At 34.4% G+C, this 16,191-nt stretch overlaps 1 protein-coding gene across 1 annotated transcript in view; it reads right to left on the bottom strand.

Annotated features, from left to right (window-relative positions):
• The window catches only part of LOC106671082 (neuronal acetylcholine receptor subunit alpha-7), a 129,647-nt gene that overhangs the window by 90,760 nt on the left and 22,696 nt on the right, over positions 1–16,191 (bottom strand). The window lies entirely within an intron of this gene.

The raw sequence follows: 16,191 nt of genomic DNA on the forward strand, positions 1-16,191 counted from the left end.
TATAAACTCTTACAAAAACTAATATATTAACTTTTATTTCTCACCCGCTATACCTATAAATTTTAAATACCATTAACATGCTATACATGTTATTTCAAAATTGCCAGTTTACGCTAGAAATATATTAATGAAATAATATATAATAATATATAAGGGCACTCTCGACACGACACGCAAGAATGACACAATTACACAGAAGACAAACACTTTGAGCCCTGAAGATGATCTCAATAAAGATCGAAACGTTGGCACGATAAAGAAAATGTTTTTCTGAAACCTACATCACACCAGACCGCATCTCACGATTTCTAAATAAATATCGATTAACGGTCACTAATCACCACACATAATATATAAGATTTACTTAACAACTTCCGCAGTCGGTTTCAGTCCATGCTTATAAATTTCGGTTACTGAAATAATTTTTTTTCACTTTGTTGTAAATAAAAAGTATTTATCTATCTATCTATAACATTTAGGTGTAGTTGACGGGAGGGATGATGGTGTCCTCAGTGATCTTCTTGTCTTTAAACCTAGCCCAGAGTCGCTAACCCGCAACCTCGGAGTGCTGTGTAAGTTTGATTTCAATCGCCGTTAGTACAGACAGACACAAGTTATTAAAATATTCGTCAAATTATTTATTTTAGTAAAAGTAATATTAATGTTGGCTTAGACAACTAAGAATGCTATTAAGGCCCGGGTCAAAAAAAGCCCACCCTAATATTTAGGGTAGAATTTGGGTATTAGCTATTTTAGGTAAAGAGTTAACTTTGGATCACAGCCAAATTAATCAGTTATTAATGATGAACAACAACTGACAAGGAAAATTTCGCTGGAGAGGATTTGAATCACCATGTGTTAATCTATTTTCTCTGAAAATATTTAATTTGCTACAAACTAGCTACACTAAATTTCATTTCAAAAGTACATAAACAGAACTGAAGAAAGGTGTTTGAATAAATTTTCCTATATGACATGGATTGCCTCTAGGTCTGTATTGGATCCCATCAATTTTGTAATATAATGTAATAATGATATTTATAATCCATCATTGCCTGAAGGGTATCATAACGGCCTTTACTGATGACTGTACAATATTCCGGTGGTACGTGAATAGATGTTGAGAAGCTGATGTTTGATCGACATATCGACACATGATACACAGACTAAAAACAATCCCACTCAACACCGAAAACTACAACAAAGAACTGCAAACAATAACTAACATTGCAATAAAAAACAGTTACAAAACAAACACCATACAGAAACTCCTAAAAAACAAAACAAAACAACGAAACAATGAAACATAAATCAACAACAAATGGACAACATTCACATACACAGGAAAAGAAACCTACAAACTAACAAATCTGTTCAACAAACTCGGACTGAAAACAGCACTAAGGACCAACAATAACACAGGTAAACTACTAAAAAGAAACATAGACACAACTAACCCGCTTGACAACAACGGTGTTTATAGCATCACATGTCAATGCGGATACACTTACATCGGACAGACTGGAAGGAAACTAAGAGATCGATTCAAAGAACATCTTAGATCCTTCAGAGACAATGACGGAAAATCAAATTACGCCACACACTTAATACACTACAACCACGAACCAAACACAATAGAAACAAGCATGACATTAATACACAACGCACAAAAAGGACGAAAACTAAACATACTGGAGAACCTCGAGATATACAAACAAATAACACTTAAAGACGGAAAACTTATAAACGCACAAACAAACTCACAATCACACACCACCTTCACACCACTAAAAACAATTCATAACAAAAAACGAAAACGTTCAGAAGAACAAAACATCGCAACCAACACCAGGAAAAAACAAAAAACCGACAACGCACAAATAATAACTGACAATGGAAATAACCGCCACCAAGACCGCCCAACGAGCACGGAGACCACGCCCCCTAACGCAACGCCCCCAGCGACAAGCGACGGACGCAACACTATATAAACCCCACTCAGTCTGAATGACAGACAGTTTTTCACAGAAGATGGCGTAATGCCGAAACGCGTTTGAATAACTCAAACAAAAAACCCGCGAGTGAAGACAGACCCAGTAGTGCCCGTGTGCCGGTTCAACATGATTCTACGGTTGTTTAAAAATTGGTTTTAACATAATCAATTGTCGCTTAGTGAAAAATTCACATTTAAATGTTTTACTAATCATAGTCCCCCTGTTCGAAAAACCCTAAATTTATTGCGTTGCCCCAATTGTTGAAAAATTTTGATAAAGAGTTTATAAAATAATTATCTACATGTGACAATAGATAATCATATGAATTGGGCTGAACTGCCATACTTTAGTACAAGTAATAATTAGTCTTTGTTCATCTTCAACTCGTTGCTGAAGATTTCATTTTTTGATGGTAGACCTTATGTAAATTTGTTACCATAAACTCACAATTTTAGTAACAATTATATTATACTGTCTTTATTATCAATAAAATTGGTAGAGAATTTTTTTCTAGAATGGCCATAGGAATTTGTGGGTAATTTATCCTGCCCTATCACGTGCTCCATTGATGCTATTTCTAACCATTTGTCCCACATTGAAGAATAACGTTATTTAAATTAGGAATATTATTTTGCATAGAAATTTCTCAATTTATTCATTTTTAAACTTCATTGGTGCGTATGCTGGTTTTATTCCTATATAAAACAACCCTTTTATAGACATATTGTAACGTTCTTGCTATGTTTTTGGCTTTTTCTTAGACCATACTTTCATTCCTGAGGTAGTCAAATTGTATGTAATGTTGTGTAGATGGAAGGCGGTTTTATAAATAAAAATCACTAATACATGCTGGTTAGCAAGGACTGCGTTTAAATAATATCGTCAAAAAGAAGATCGGAAACGACGTTTTAGAATTGAGTGCCTTCCCTGTCTCAAGGGTGTTAGCCGTCAGAAAAGTAAACATTAGTTTACCCTTGTATTGATTGAGAGATGAACTGGCCACTGGAGAAAACTATACAGCTCCTAGCAGGCAAGATGGAGAGGTTTGGCTGGAGCGATTAAGGACATCCGGCCAAATGATGCGTCCTCTCAAGAGATCCTATCTCTTAAAGTGAACTCTACTACTGTAGTTGATATTGATGAAATATCTGAGGATCAGAACGTTGATAAATCATAGAAAATAAAATTTTAAGGTTTTGAAGTGTGTGAAATTTCTTAACAAATAAAAATTATATTTAAGTTCAATTTACTAGTTTCGTGGCCCGCTTGATCAATTAATATATTACAATTAATTAAGGTTTTCAGGTGAGATAAAAAAGTCAATGGCACGAGCGGGATTCGAACCCACGATCTTCGGCTAGATATGCCGCTGCTCTACCACTTGAGCTATCGTGACTTCGATCCCCTTGAAATATGGCAAAAAGGAGGGAAAATTCAAAAGGTAGGGTTGAGATGGGAAGTTGGTGTCCGAGTGGATCGAGGTCACGATAGCTCAAGTGGTAGAGCAGCGGCGTATCTAGCCGAAGATCGTGGGTTCGAATCCCGCTCGTGCCATTGACTTTTTTATCTCATCTGAAAACCTTAATTAATTGTATTATATTTACGCCAACTGAAATAATTAAATGATGATAACAAAAGTAACGCAGCATGTATCTATAAACAACATGATTGAGAAACCGATGAAATAGTAACGAAAAGTGTAATGAAATAAAATGTAAAGGTGCAACGACAAATCCAGGTTTCTGATGAACTGACAGCACGTTGGTGGATATTGATATTCTCCGGTCCGTCTACACTCGCTATTGGTTTCGTGTCAGGCGGCGCGTTTTGGTTTACCGTTTTCAAATTAACGTGTCAAAGTGGGAACTCTTTTGATAACAATTCAGAACGAATTGGCGAGACAGATGACATCTTTTCGTCAAATCGGCGATAATAAGATAACTAACAAACAAGCACATACATGAAAAGAATGAAAACATTAGAGAATATATTATTTAAATAGAATTTTTGTTTTTGTAAATGCCCTAATATTTACATTACACCAGTGACATAAAAATCGTAGGGAAACAACTCCTGAAAAGTTTTCAAAGTATGGAAACTTTCTAACCGGAAATAATATTTTCGTAAAGAACAAAATTGTTCAACTGTGTTTTTCTACTGAAGAATGAAAACGTTGACCTTCTACAAACATCTTTTACTACAGACATTTCCTACCAAGATTTTAAACTTTAACAATTACAGTACAAAACATGACCGCCTTTAGTTGCGGAAACGAAGATCGTCAAACAGAAAAAGTTGCCTTGCGGCCGGAATTAACAAAACAGCAAACATCGATTTCCCATGAGAAAATTCCCAGGCACGTTCCATCCTTCGCTTCTATTCCAAAACTCAATAGAAATTTCGAGCTAAGAGAACAAACGCAAAACTACTGCTTCGACAAGCTTTCAATATTTCTTTCAAAAATAGTTCGAACTCAAACTCAGCTTCCTGTGATTCAAGGGATCATTGAAATTTAAAGTGCGAGATTTAAAAAACCTTGATCCTTTGATGATCTGATGCTTATAAGTAGTACCACAGGTATTTTATCTTCTAACGAATAATTCTCTTAAACATAATTTCAATGAATACTTCGCTACGCCTTTTTCAGATTTAGAGCATTTTTCAGGTTATAAAAATGAATTCTTCCTGTTTTGGTAATAAAATGCAATTGCTAACTATAACCTCATTTAAAGATCGTGGCAAAAGATGTTAAAAATATATTTGATAATTCCAAGTCGTTTAGACTATTATAGCCTTGCTTGGTCTCCCTATGAAAAATATCTTTGTACAAAATGTGATAGAGTAAAGAATACATGTTTAAGGTATATCGCTTTTAAACTAAAAATCGCTTCTATAGATATCTCGTATGATCATGCATTACGAGTACTGACAGAAGAAAAATTGCGCAGATTTTACCAAGAAGATAAAATACCTGTATTTTCTTGGCAAAATCTGCGCAATCTTTCTTCTGGCAGTACTCGTAATACATGATCATACGAGATATCTATAGAAGCGATTTTTAGTTTAAAAGCGATATACCTTAAACATGTATTCTTTACTCTATCAGGTTTTGTACAAAGATATTTTTCATAGGGAGACCAAGCAAGACTATAATAGTCTAATCGACTTGGAAGTATGAAATATATTTTTAACATCTTTTGCCACGATCTTTAAATGAGGTTATAGCTAGTAATTGCATTTTATTACCAAAACAGGAAGAATTCATTTTTATAACTTGAATAATGATCTAAATCTGAAAAAGGCGTAGCGAAGTATTTATTGAAATTAGGTTTAAGAGAATTATTTGTTCATTCACTAATTTCGTGGTCCGCTTGACCAATTAATACATAACAATTAATTAAGGTTTTTAGTTGAGATGAACAAAAAGTTAATGGCACGAGAGGGATTCGAACCCACGACCTTCGGGTAGATACGCCGCTGCTCTACCACCTGAGCTATCGTGACCTCGATCCACTCGGACATCAACTCNATCTAGCCGAAGGTCGTGGGTTCGAATCCCTCTCGTGCCATTAACTTTTTTTCATCTCAACTAAAAACCTTAATTAATTGTTACAATTATTTGTTTTTTTTTTACTACTCAACAAAACGATTAAAAACTGGCATAAGCAAAGAGCAGTTAACATTACTAGGGAGATCTTTAGCAACATCATTAATAGAGACGGTAAATAATAAGGGGCCTTAAAGAGAGCCTTGTCCTATTTCAGACTTTACGTTTTATAAACGTAGACAAAACATTGTTAAATTTTAATTGATCCTTCATGGTGATAATTATAAAACCATGACCACATAGGACCTTGGGAGCATAAACATTTAATTTGTAAAGACTAATATTTTAGTAATGTCTATATAAATTACATCAACTTGTCTGTTATGAGTAAATAGCCAATTTTGTAGTATGATATATTTACTAAAACTATTTGTATTTTAGCGGATCATTGGAAAACTGAACAAATAAAAATATTCTGTTTATTTATTACGTATTATAACTTTATTTATTTTACATGGAAGTAAATGTAAATACCTCATCGAATGTTATTCATTTGTAAACTCCTATTTATTTATTTATTTATTTGTTTTACGCGGATCGCTAGGAAATTAAAACATAAAAATAGAAATGAAAAATTGCTTTTGGTAGGCCTATTTTGAATTTTAAAACGAAATATTTATGATATTTTAACAAATAAAATATAGGTCTTGAAACTGGTACCATCGTGATAATTATTTAAAAAAAACACCTTGAAAATAAGGCGTACGACAAAAAAATGTTGTCTACAAATAAATAAATAAAAAGTATCAATAACAAATAACATAAAGTCGGCCAGATCGAGGCTTGAATTCGTCGTGTCGTCGTCTTGAGCAATTGTAATTTTATATGTCGTGATCCAGCTTAAAGTTGATTTTATTTCGTTTATTGTCTTCATTTTATGAATTTATCGTCGTCATCGCTCCGGTTGGTGAAGTTCCTGAGACATCTGCGTGGCGAAGGTCCACCGTCCCGACTTTTCCTGTCTTTTCCGACCATTTTCCTCCTAGCATCCCCCTTTACCTCAGTTGAGGTGCTGGACTATCGTCACCGGAGGTGTGTTTTTTTCCTTTTTATTTTATAATTCATTTTATTTTAGTTTAATTTTAAACCCATGCTTGACCAGACAGTACATATTTCTTTATTCTGTTTTTATTTTTTTTAAAATTTACGATGAATGTTAAATAATGTTTAAAACCATCCGTTGCTGTAAAAAATCGGTTAGGATGAGCCTCGTGAGTATGTTTCTAGGAGGCAACAAAAATAATATTGCAAAGAAAGATAGTCGTGGATTAAATAAGCTTTGTCCAATGTAATGTCCGTTGAGTTCTGTTATTAAATAAGGCTCCGAGGGAAATGAATAAACTGGTTAGCCTTAGCAGTTAGTCGACAGAGCAGTTGTGGAACAGTTCTTCCATTGTGCTGCAATAAAAACTGCTGGTTTTAAACGACAGTCGATTATGGTGCGGCTTGTGATAAGTTTGAAAGACCGTACCGACTTAATTGTTGTTGAAAATGAAGCAATTAGATCTTCCGAGCCAGAAGTTCTGTTATGGGTAACAATAACGTTTCCTCCATTTATCGGAAACATTTTCGTAATCCTAAGATAAAGTCAGTCCTTTACATAGTTTCATATTCATTTGAATTTTGGATCAAGTTTGTATAAATATCATCGATTCGATGGCACGTTCTCGTGACTTAAATTCCAACTTGGTGGAGAACATTGTGAATCACGATGAGAATCTAATTTCTGAAACGGTTTGTGAATCACCTCAATAAATGTTGTCGAACGAGAGTGCCATTCAAACCTGAATGTCTTCAAAGTTTTCAGAATATCGCCAAATGATAACCCGAGGAATATTTAAAACCTAATCGCATGAGATCCTTATAATATATTTTTTTTTTTTGCCTTATGATCTTTGCATATTAGCCATGACGAATTCTTATATATATGTTGTTCAAATTGGGGGTTATCGGGAAAAAAGGGCCAGGGGCGACGGTGGGAATCGAACCCACGACCGCGGCGTGAGAGTCTCTCATGCTAACCACTCGGCTACCGCGGTCCCCATCCTTATAATACCATTTTAAATTGTTACCTTATTTTTAACGGAAAATAAATCTTTTGTTTTTTCTGCCTAATAAAATATCTCACTAGAGCATTAAATATATTTTTATTTTGTAAAGCAAAAGTGATTCATATTTTTACGTGTTTCTCACCGATGAGAGGATAATCAAACACTGACTCGATATATCTAACCGATTTCATTCCGTTGTTTTACAAATTTATGCTGTAACAGGCCAGGGAATATCCGCAATTGCCCGGTAATGCGATAATGTTGCTTTGTTTGTCCCTGCAGTTTTCCCGAGTAATTTACAACTACTACCTATAATTAACCGTTAAAACCCAACAACGGTTTGGAACGGAAGGGGCGATTTCAATTACACACTTCATTATTCCACTTCTCGTTAATCGGACACTTTAGAACATTGTCAGATAATTCTACTGAAATTGTTTAAGGCATCGGAGGGTATTGATTACCCCTATGTCCGATTAGTTACATGCACTACGTTACGAAAATAATAGTATAAACTGGGACCGTATTAATGTATTATCCGATTTGAAATATTTGTAGTATCGAGAATATTTTTTTGTAAGAAACAATTTCTTTTCACTTATCACACAATGTATAAATTTTCATGGTCAAATTTCTTATTTCTTTCTCGTTTGCTTTATTTCTAGTTCGTGATTGTACGTACATTTTTGAACCTTGTCTAAATAATTCCACGAGAATATTGTCGTACTCCTACAAAGATTGTTCTAATGTGAGTAGATCTATTGTAACATTTTGCAAAAACAAAAGACGCTTCCAGTAAAATAGGGCAATACAATTTAAAAAAAAAAAGTTGGATCTATTTCAAGCTCTAAAATAATTTTTTTATACACTCGATCAGTCAGGGCCATTTTGTGCTACACTTAAAAATTAATTCCTCTGGATCTTGTCCTAAGTCTACCGGATTACAACTGTCCGGAAATTGGATTTCGCTTCTTTCACCCTATATCAATACCATTTGGTTTCATTTTAATACAGTTGCAAAAAAAAATTTTTTTAAAAATTTAATTTATTTATTTGTTACCTATACAGAATTGTATACTATACAAATATGTACACATGCATGAAATATCACACAGCACAACACTAGCACTAATGCCAGCACTGCACCGGTAGGACACATGCTTTGAGGAGCCAGCCATTGCTGGCACTCAGTTTATATGATTAGGGATCAAGGAGGTCCCGAGGCCATCGTCGGTTGAGGCGTCGTGGTGGGTTGTCAGGATGGGAATGAGTGGATAGGGCTCGAGCCGTATGGTTAGGATGGTTTGAAAGGTTGGTATGGAAGGTTTGGAATCTGGACTGGATTAGTTCGTTGGCAAAAGGAATGTTGAGGTCTTTGTGGATAGTGAGGTTAGTGACATAATAGGGTGCTTTAACAATTTGTCTAAGGACTTTCGATTGGAAGGACTGGATGCGCTGGATATTGGAAGGCTTGGCAGTGCCCCACAATTCTACTCCATATGTCCATATTGGTCTTAGTAAAGTCTTGTATAGTGTTAGTTTTGTCTTAATTGTCAAAGTCGATTTCGGTCTTAAAAGTCTTCGTAGTAGTCCAAGTCTTGTATTAAGTTGCTGTTTTTTAAGTCTTGTGTGGGGATTCCACGTCAGTCTGCTGTCGAGATATAGTCCCAGGTATTTGACTTGAGTGGAAACTGGTATCTCTTTGTTGTTGATGTACAATGGAGGGCAAGACTGCTTTTTCAGCGTAAAAGTACACTGAGTGCATTTTTCTTCGTTCAGTCTTGTCCTCCATTTTTTACACCAGTCTTCGATAAGCTCAAGGTGTTCCTGGATGTTGGAGGTAGCTTGGACAGAATTCGAGTTGCAGGATAGGATTGCGGTGTCGTCCGCGTAGGTGGTGATAATAGTGTCAGGATGTGTTGGTAGGTCAGCAGTATAAATGATATATAGGACAGGACCAAGGATACTACCTTGCGGTATACCGGCCTGTGTCTGTTTGAGTTCTGAGAATTCATTGCCGCACCTCACTCTGAAACAGCGGTCAGTTAGGTAGGATTTCATTAAAAGGTAATAATGGGAGGGTAGGAAGCGCTTAAGTTTAAAAAGTATGCCTGGATGCCAGACCCTGTCGAAAGCCTGTGCTATGTCTAAGAACGCGCCCAGGCAATACTCCTTTTTTTCTAGGGCCGATGAGATGGTGTCGACTACTCTGAAGCATTGTTGGATAGTGGAGTGTTGGGGACGGAAACCGAATTGATGAGAGGGAATGATATTGTAGGTGTCAAGGATTGGTATTGGCAAAAAATAAGGATGAAATAAACGAAATTACTTGATATAAAAAGACTAGGTGTAAAAAAAAGAAAGGAAAATCAAAAGGTGCTTCCAGCAAACATTTAAAAAAATAGGATTCGTCTTAAGAACTGTATAAATCTATTACATATATATCAACAAAGTCTAGATGCAACTTTTTCCGTGCCCGTTTTTCCAGACTTAAAAATTTATAATTCTTCTTGATTTTTTGCCAAATTATTGCAAGAATTGGAAAGATGAATATTAACTTGTCATTGTCAACAATGTTTAGATTTAATGTTTTCAAACGTGTTGAATGTTATTTACAAGCGAGGAAAATGTAAGCGCGAATACAACGAACACGGTTTAAACATTTATTTTTATATTTCTTGGTATTTACTCATGAAGACCTGGTTTGTGCTGATTAAGTTTATCGATATTTTTGTGATTTGCCTACAAAATGGAAACTATTTGAAATGCAATTTTAAAAAAAATTATTTTCCCAAATCTTTGTATTATTGAGTAGTTTGCAAAAAAAGTTTTTTTTTACGTCGTTCCTTCACGAAATATGTATTGTATTTGATTAGACTTACCGGCAGATTCTTAACGTGTATTTTACAGTTTAGGTAAATATATTTTTTTACCAAAAAACCATGTAGTGTTCTGCACTTCGTTATATTTTACGTTTTATTAATCTTTTTTTTCTCAAAATCTGATTTATTTTCGGATAAGACATTTGCGTCATTACTTGTAAGGTACGTAACTAACTTTAAGGTCCGAAACGCTTGTAAGGTTTCAGGTAGATGATCTCTAGAGTCTTTACAAAATTATCAACATTTTTGAGATTAAAAAAAAAAAAAAATAAAATCAAAGGCAAGTTTGTCGTAGTAACCATGCTACTTAGAAAAGTAGGTTAAACATTTTTTTTAGTAAGACACAAAGTTAATATTCGTTTTTTTTTTCCAAGAACACTTGAATACATAGTTTTGGGAAAATCAAAAAATAATTTTTAATATGAATGAATAAAGAGTTCTTGCACACTTCTTGATAAACGTTCAAATTTACCTCTCAAAAATTTACAACACCATCGTTAACCCGGTATGTATTGATGACTGGGGTTCAGCCAAACATTCCAACATCCACCGCATTCAAACTGCCCAGTCGTTAATCCTACGAAAAATCCTCAATGTTCCATTTTATGTATCGAGCCTAACCACACATAAAGGCTTAAACATCCCTTTCATCCAAAATGAAATCAATTCCCGGTACCGCAAATGTCATAAAAACAAAATCCTCCCAACTAATGTAAATCAGCACATCACTAATCTCGCATCCCGACGAACCCCCTCAAACCTCGGCCGACTGAAGGAGACAAGCGAGATCTTCTAGGAAGTGATGGTGATGATGTGAAAGTGATGACACAAGTATCAATTAAACAGACAATATTTTAGTAACATTGGAGTAATACCAATGTATATTTTCCCCACTCTTGTTTTTAAATTTGTATATATGAACTTGCTCTTTGTTACTTTTTACCTTCATGAAGGTAGTTGTAATGTACTACAAATTAAAAAAAAATATCTAAAAAAATGAATCCGAATTTTATTTCAATATTCAATAAAAATGTGTTTTTTAAATTTATTTTATTGATACTTAAGTTTTTGAAGCTGTTTGTTTGCCTTATCTCATTTAAAACAATGCTGCATATTATTTTCTTATCTAACATCGAAAATAATTGTCTGATATATAATACACTCGAAATATATGTACAATAATAACAGAAACTTTTACATCGGTATAAAAAAATCAATGCTTCTAGGGTCAATGGCGTGAAAGCTTGGACAAGAGTTGAGTAATTTTTGACCTTCTAACACACACAAAAAATCAAACAAATCATACAAATCGGTGATACTTTATCTGTGCTGTATCCTCTCCTTGTTAGAAAATACTATTAGGGAATTGAAAGATGAAATTGTTCAATGTTGTATTTCATGAAACATTGTTCTTTTATTATTAATATTTTTATTTTGTCTCTCCAACGAGAGGAAGTTGGATAATCTGAAGAGTATTTCGCCTCTTTCTTCATTCAGTTTTATCTTTACCTTTTGACCAGTCAAACAATTTATTTTTAACTCTAATACATAATGAAGTAGCGCATTGCATTGAAGGAAAATAACGAGTTCTGTGGCAGAGTAAATACGGTCGAAAACGTGATACTAATGAATATCATTATTCATAATTATCTTAAGTCTTATAAAACAATGCTTAAAAATAACAAATTCGCTTGGCCTTCTTCTTAATTAATTGTTTAAAAAAATTGAGAAATGTACTGAAAAACCTGTTTAAACTTTCTATTCTTAAAATTTACGCGTAAACAATTTGGTATTTATGCATAATTTTCGTCCTGTAAATAAAAAAAGAAACTATTAATTATTCGCATTTTTTTAATTGAAGGTACAAATGAAATATAGATGTGGAATAAAGCTTTCTCTCCCTTTTCTTAAAATACATTGTGGTACATTTTATAAACTTGCGAGCCGAAAAAGCGATGCTGGATATCCGAAATTTCATGGGTGAGACCATTGCATTAAACACCCCCCTTGTCTACTTATTCGGCTAGCCAGTTTTTTCACTTCCTCGTCGTGATTAAATTAAAATCTCCATATAAAACTTTCGTTTTGGTTGTATCGATATTCTGTCTGGGGGGATGTTCTTTCATTCGTTTGACAAATGAAAGATATTCATTTTCAACTGTTTGCTCTGATCTCGATCACTGGTGCTTCAATCATGGACAAAGCAGAGAACACGATTTGTATAAAGAATATCAAAATTTAAGCGCAGAAACATTAAAAAAGGCAGTTTGTAATTTTATAATTTTCTTTACATATAAAATAGACAATAAAGTCGAGAGTGTCTATCCTTCAGGGACTTCATGAATTGAAAATCCAAATTGTTGCTTATTAGTAATGTCGATATCGTTGAGTTTAGTGATGTAGGAGGAATAAGGATCTTAACAATTCCCCCTGAGGATTTTGTCGATCGATAGCTCCTGGTTTATGATGTACAGTAGAAGGCAAAGCAAGAATATATTTTCAAAGTAAATATATATTAGGTTTATGCAGTCTTCAACTTTTAGCACCAGTCTCTTTCCACTTTTTCGGGATAAAACACAAAATTGTTGTATCATCCACGAAGTTTGTGATGGCATTGAGATGTATAGGAAAGTCGGCAGTATGAATGACAAAATGGGACCAAGAATGCTCCCTTGTGGGACGCCGCGGCAGGTTATATTGTTCAGATATCTGAGCATTAAGTGCTTTCAATTTTTGTAATTTCGTTGTTTAACATTGTAGAATTTGAAATAATCCCAATAAATAAATGGATAATGGTGAAAGATGTAGGACTGTAGACAAATTATGTCAAATTTTCAACTTTTTACGCTCATTGTTAGTTGTATTTAATGATTGGAGAAAATGAGAGTAGTAATCAGTGAATTTTAAGCAGAAAAAGAAATATAATTACAGGTCTTTGTCGGTCTCATGTGAAGTGTTTTATTCGAAAGTGGATTTAGCTGTAGCAGTCCGAATAAAAAGACTAAAAGGAAAACTTGGTATGCAGTAAAACGAGGGATCCCAGCTCGAACACCTATTCGATTAGAAATTCTAAGCCAATGTGTTTCGGCCCTGACAGATGTCTTTTCCTATCGTGCAGTCCGATTCAGATAGCAGAGTCATTACAGGGACCAGGCGATTGGGGAAAGCCCTCTTAAAACCAAAACCACCCGCGATTTACCGGATTAGAGCTCCGCTTTTGCAATTATGCTAAGAGGTCAGCCAATGCTTTGGGCATACTCTTACGAATAATGTAAAGAAAGCGATAGCCAAAGCCATTCTGTTGAAATTGAATCGCTGTGGGGTTTTTAAGTCTCTACTTTAGATCGAAACGATAAAACCCGTTCTGGCTCATAATCATTTCTTGAGATATCATCTTTCATAAAGGATTGCAGATAAAATGAGTAAAATTGTATTTGCGTAAGTTATTTAAAGAAAAAAGATGAATTTTTTTAACACGACTGTAGACGGAAAAGCAAACATCGCCATCGGTTTGTTTGTGTACAGACCGGCATTGGCAAAATGAAAATCAAATATTGTTCGTTGGTGATATTGTTTAAATTCTGGAGGGCACGCTTCGTTAATTGTCGACCAAAGTATTGTCTGGCTTTTGCAGTAAACACGGTAATGTTGAAGCTAAATATTGAAAAATTGATAAATTGACTGCTCACGAGAGAAAAAAAAACACGAAATCTTTTTAAGAAATTAGTACTATTCACGATCTTTGTGTTAACCCTGTTAACTCTTTTAGGTCGTGTTAGATGGAGAAAAATGATGACATAGACTTGTAAGAATCGGCTAGTTAACATTGCTCGATCTAACATGGTAGGGCCAATGTTAGATGTTAAGTCGAAAATGTAGTCACATTTCTAGCCGTTAGAGCACAGGTAACCGACATGGCAGCCATAAATTTAACGTTTGGTTTTTGTTTACACGTATTTTATTCTTAAATAACCTAATAATAGGTTAATAAAAACCTATTGATGGTGTACTACGCGAAGTTATAGGCTCAACTCTGTGCATACATGTGCAGATTTGAGCGTATATAAATTCAATCTAATTATGTTTTTAGGACATTTTTTCTACTACTTTAATTTGTATTCAGTTGGTTGTATTATTTTTAAAGGTTTTAATTTTTGCAGGACCTATTGCATTTTTCATTATCTACGCTTCAAATCGTCATAATTAAAGAGTTCTGATAACCACAGCTAAAAATAACCGCTGTAACTTTTGATCGGATGGTCGAACTTTCTGATTAGTTTTAAACTACATCACACCAGACAGCATCTCACGATTTCTGAATAATTATCGATTAACGGTCACTAATCACCACACATTTCTACATGAGGAGAACGAAGAACATGGGATTTTATGATTTATTTTCAGAGAAATGTTTAGATTAAAAGATATCACGATTTTCCGACGCCAGGACGTGATATCTTTCAAAATCGATAAAAAGCGAAATTACTCTGAAATGGTTGAGAATCGGACCATGGTCAATATGAACTTTTTTGTTCATTTTAGGGTCAAGAATCTACTGGTGAAGTTTGTAGCACGAGTAGCAAGTCACTCTCAAACATTAGCAATCCTTGAACCACCATTTTTTCTCTTTTTGTCATCAACATCTTGGTCTCACAACCACTAAATAAGAAAATGACGAGTGCGTTGGAAGCGTTATTAAATCAGGTAGTTTTCCTCAAATTTGCTGCCTTCTGAGACTAAAATTAGAAACTCTGGATTACTTTATACACTTTCCGATTTACACAATTTTCCACTCTTTTTGTAGTTCTGGCTGAAATAAAACACAAAAAATTAGCCCAAACATTTTGCCACCGTCATCTTCTTATTGAAAAATTAACGGGAATTTCAACGGTGCTATTAGATTTTCAGAGAAATGTTTAGATTAAAAGATATCACGATTTTCCGACGCCAGGACGTGATATCTTTCAAAATCGATAAAAAGCGAAATTACTCTGAAATGGTTGAGAATCGGACCATGGACAATATGAACTTTTTTGTTCATTTTAGGGTGAAGAATCTACTGGAGAAGTTTGTAGCACGAGTAGCAATTCACCCTGTATATATATATATATATTTTTTTTTTTTTAAATGACTCTTAATGTCTTTTTAAAAACTCTTTTTAATTACTGGGGACAAAAGCCATTCCAAATTATCATCACCCTCATAACATTAATTATGCGTCGATACATTGTAAAAATATTATTTGATCCATCATGTCCATCCAATCCAAACAGTCCATATTGAATTTTGATATTAAAAAATCTGCAAATTCATAAAAATTATTTAATAATAACTTTTAAATAAACAATTATATGGAAGACTGGTGTAAAAAATGGAGGACAAGGCTGAACGAAGAAAAATGCACTCAGTTCACTTTTACGCTGTAAATCAACAAAAAAGAGATCCCAGTTTCCATTGAAGTCAAATACCTGGGACTATATCTCGATAGAGACTGACGTGGACCCCCACACAAGAGTTAAAAAACAGCAACTTAATACAAGACTTGGACTACTACGAAGACCGAAATCGACTTTGACAACTAAGACAAACTACTGTACAAGACTTTACTAAGACCAATATGGACATACGGAGTGGAACTGTGGTTCTGCCAAGCCATC

Source organism: Cimex lectularius, unplaced genomic scaffold, assembly GCF_000648675.2.
Source record: "Cimex lectularius strain Harlan isolate CLEC.00 unplaced genomic scaffold, Clec_2.1 scaffold214, whole genome shotgun sequence".
Taxonomy (NCBI): domain Eukaryota; kingdom Metazoa; phylum Arthropoda; class Insecta; order Hemiptera; family Cimicidae; genus Cimex; species Cimex lectularius.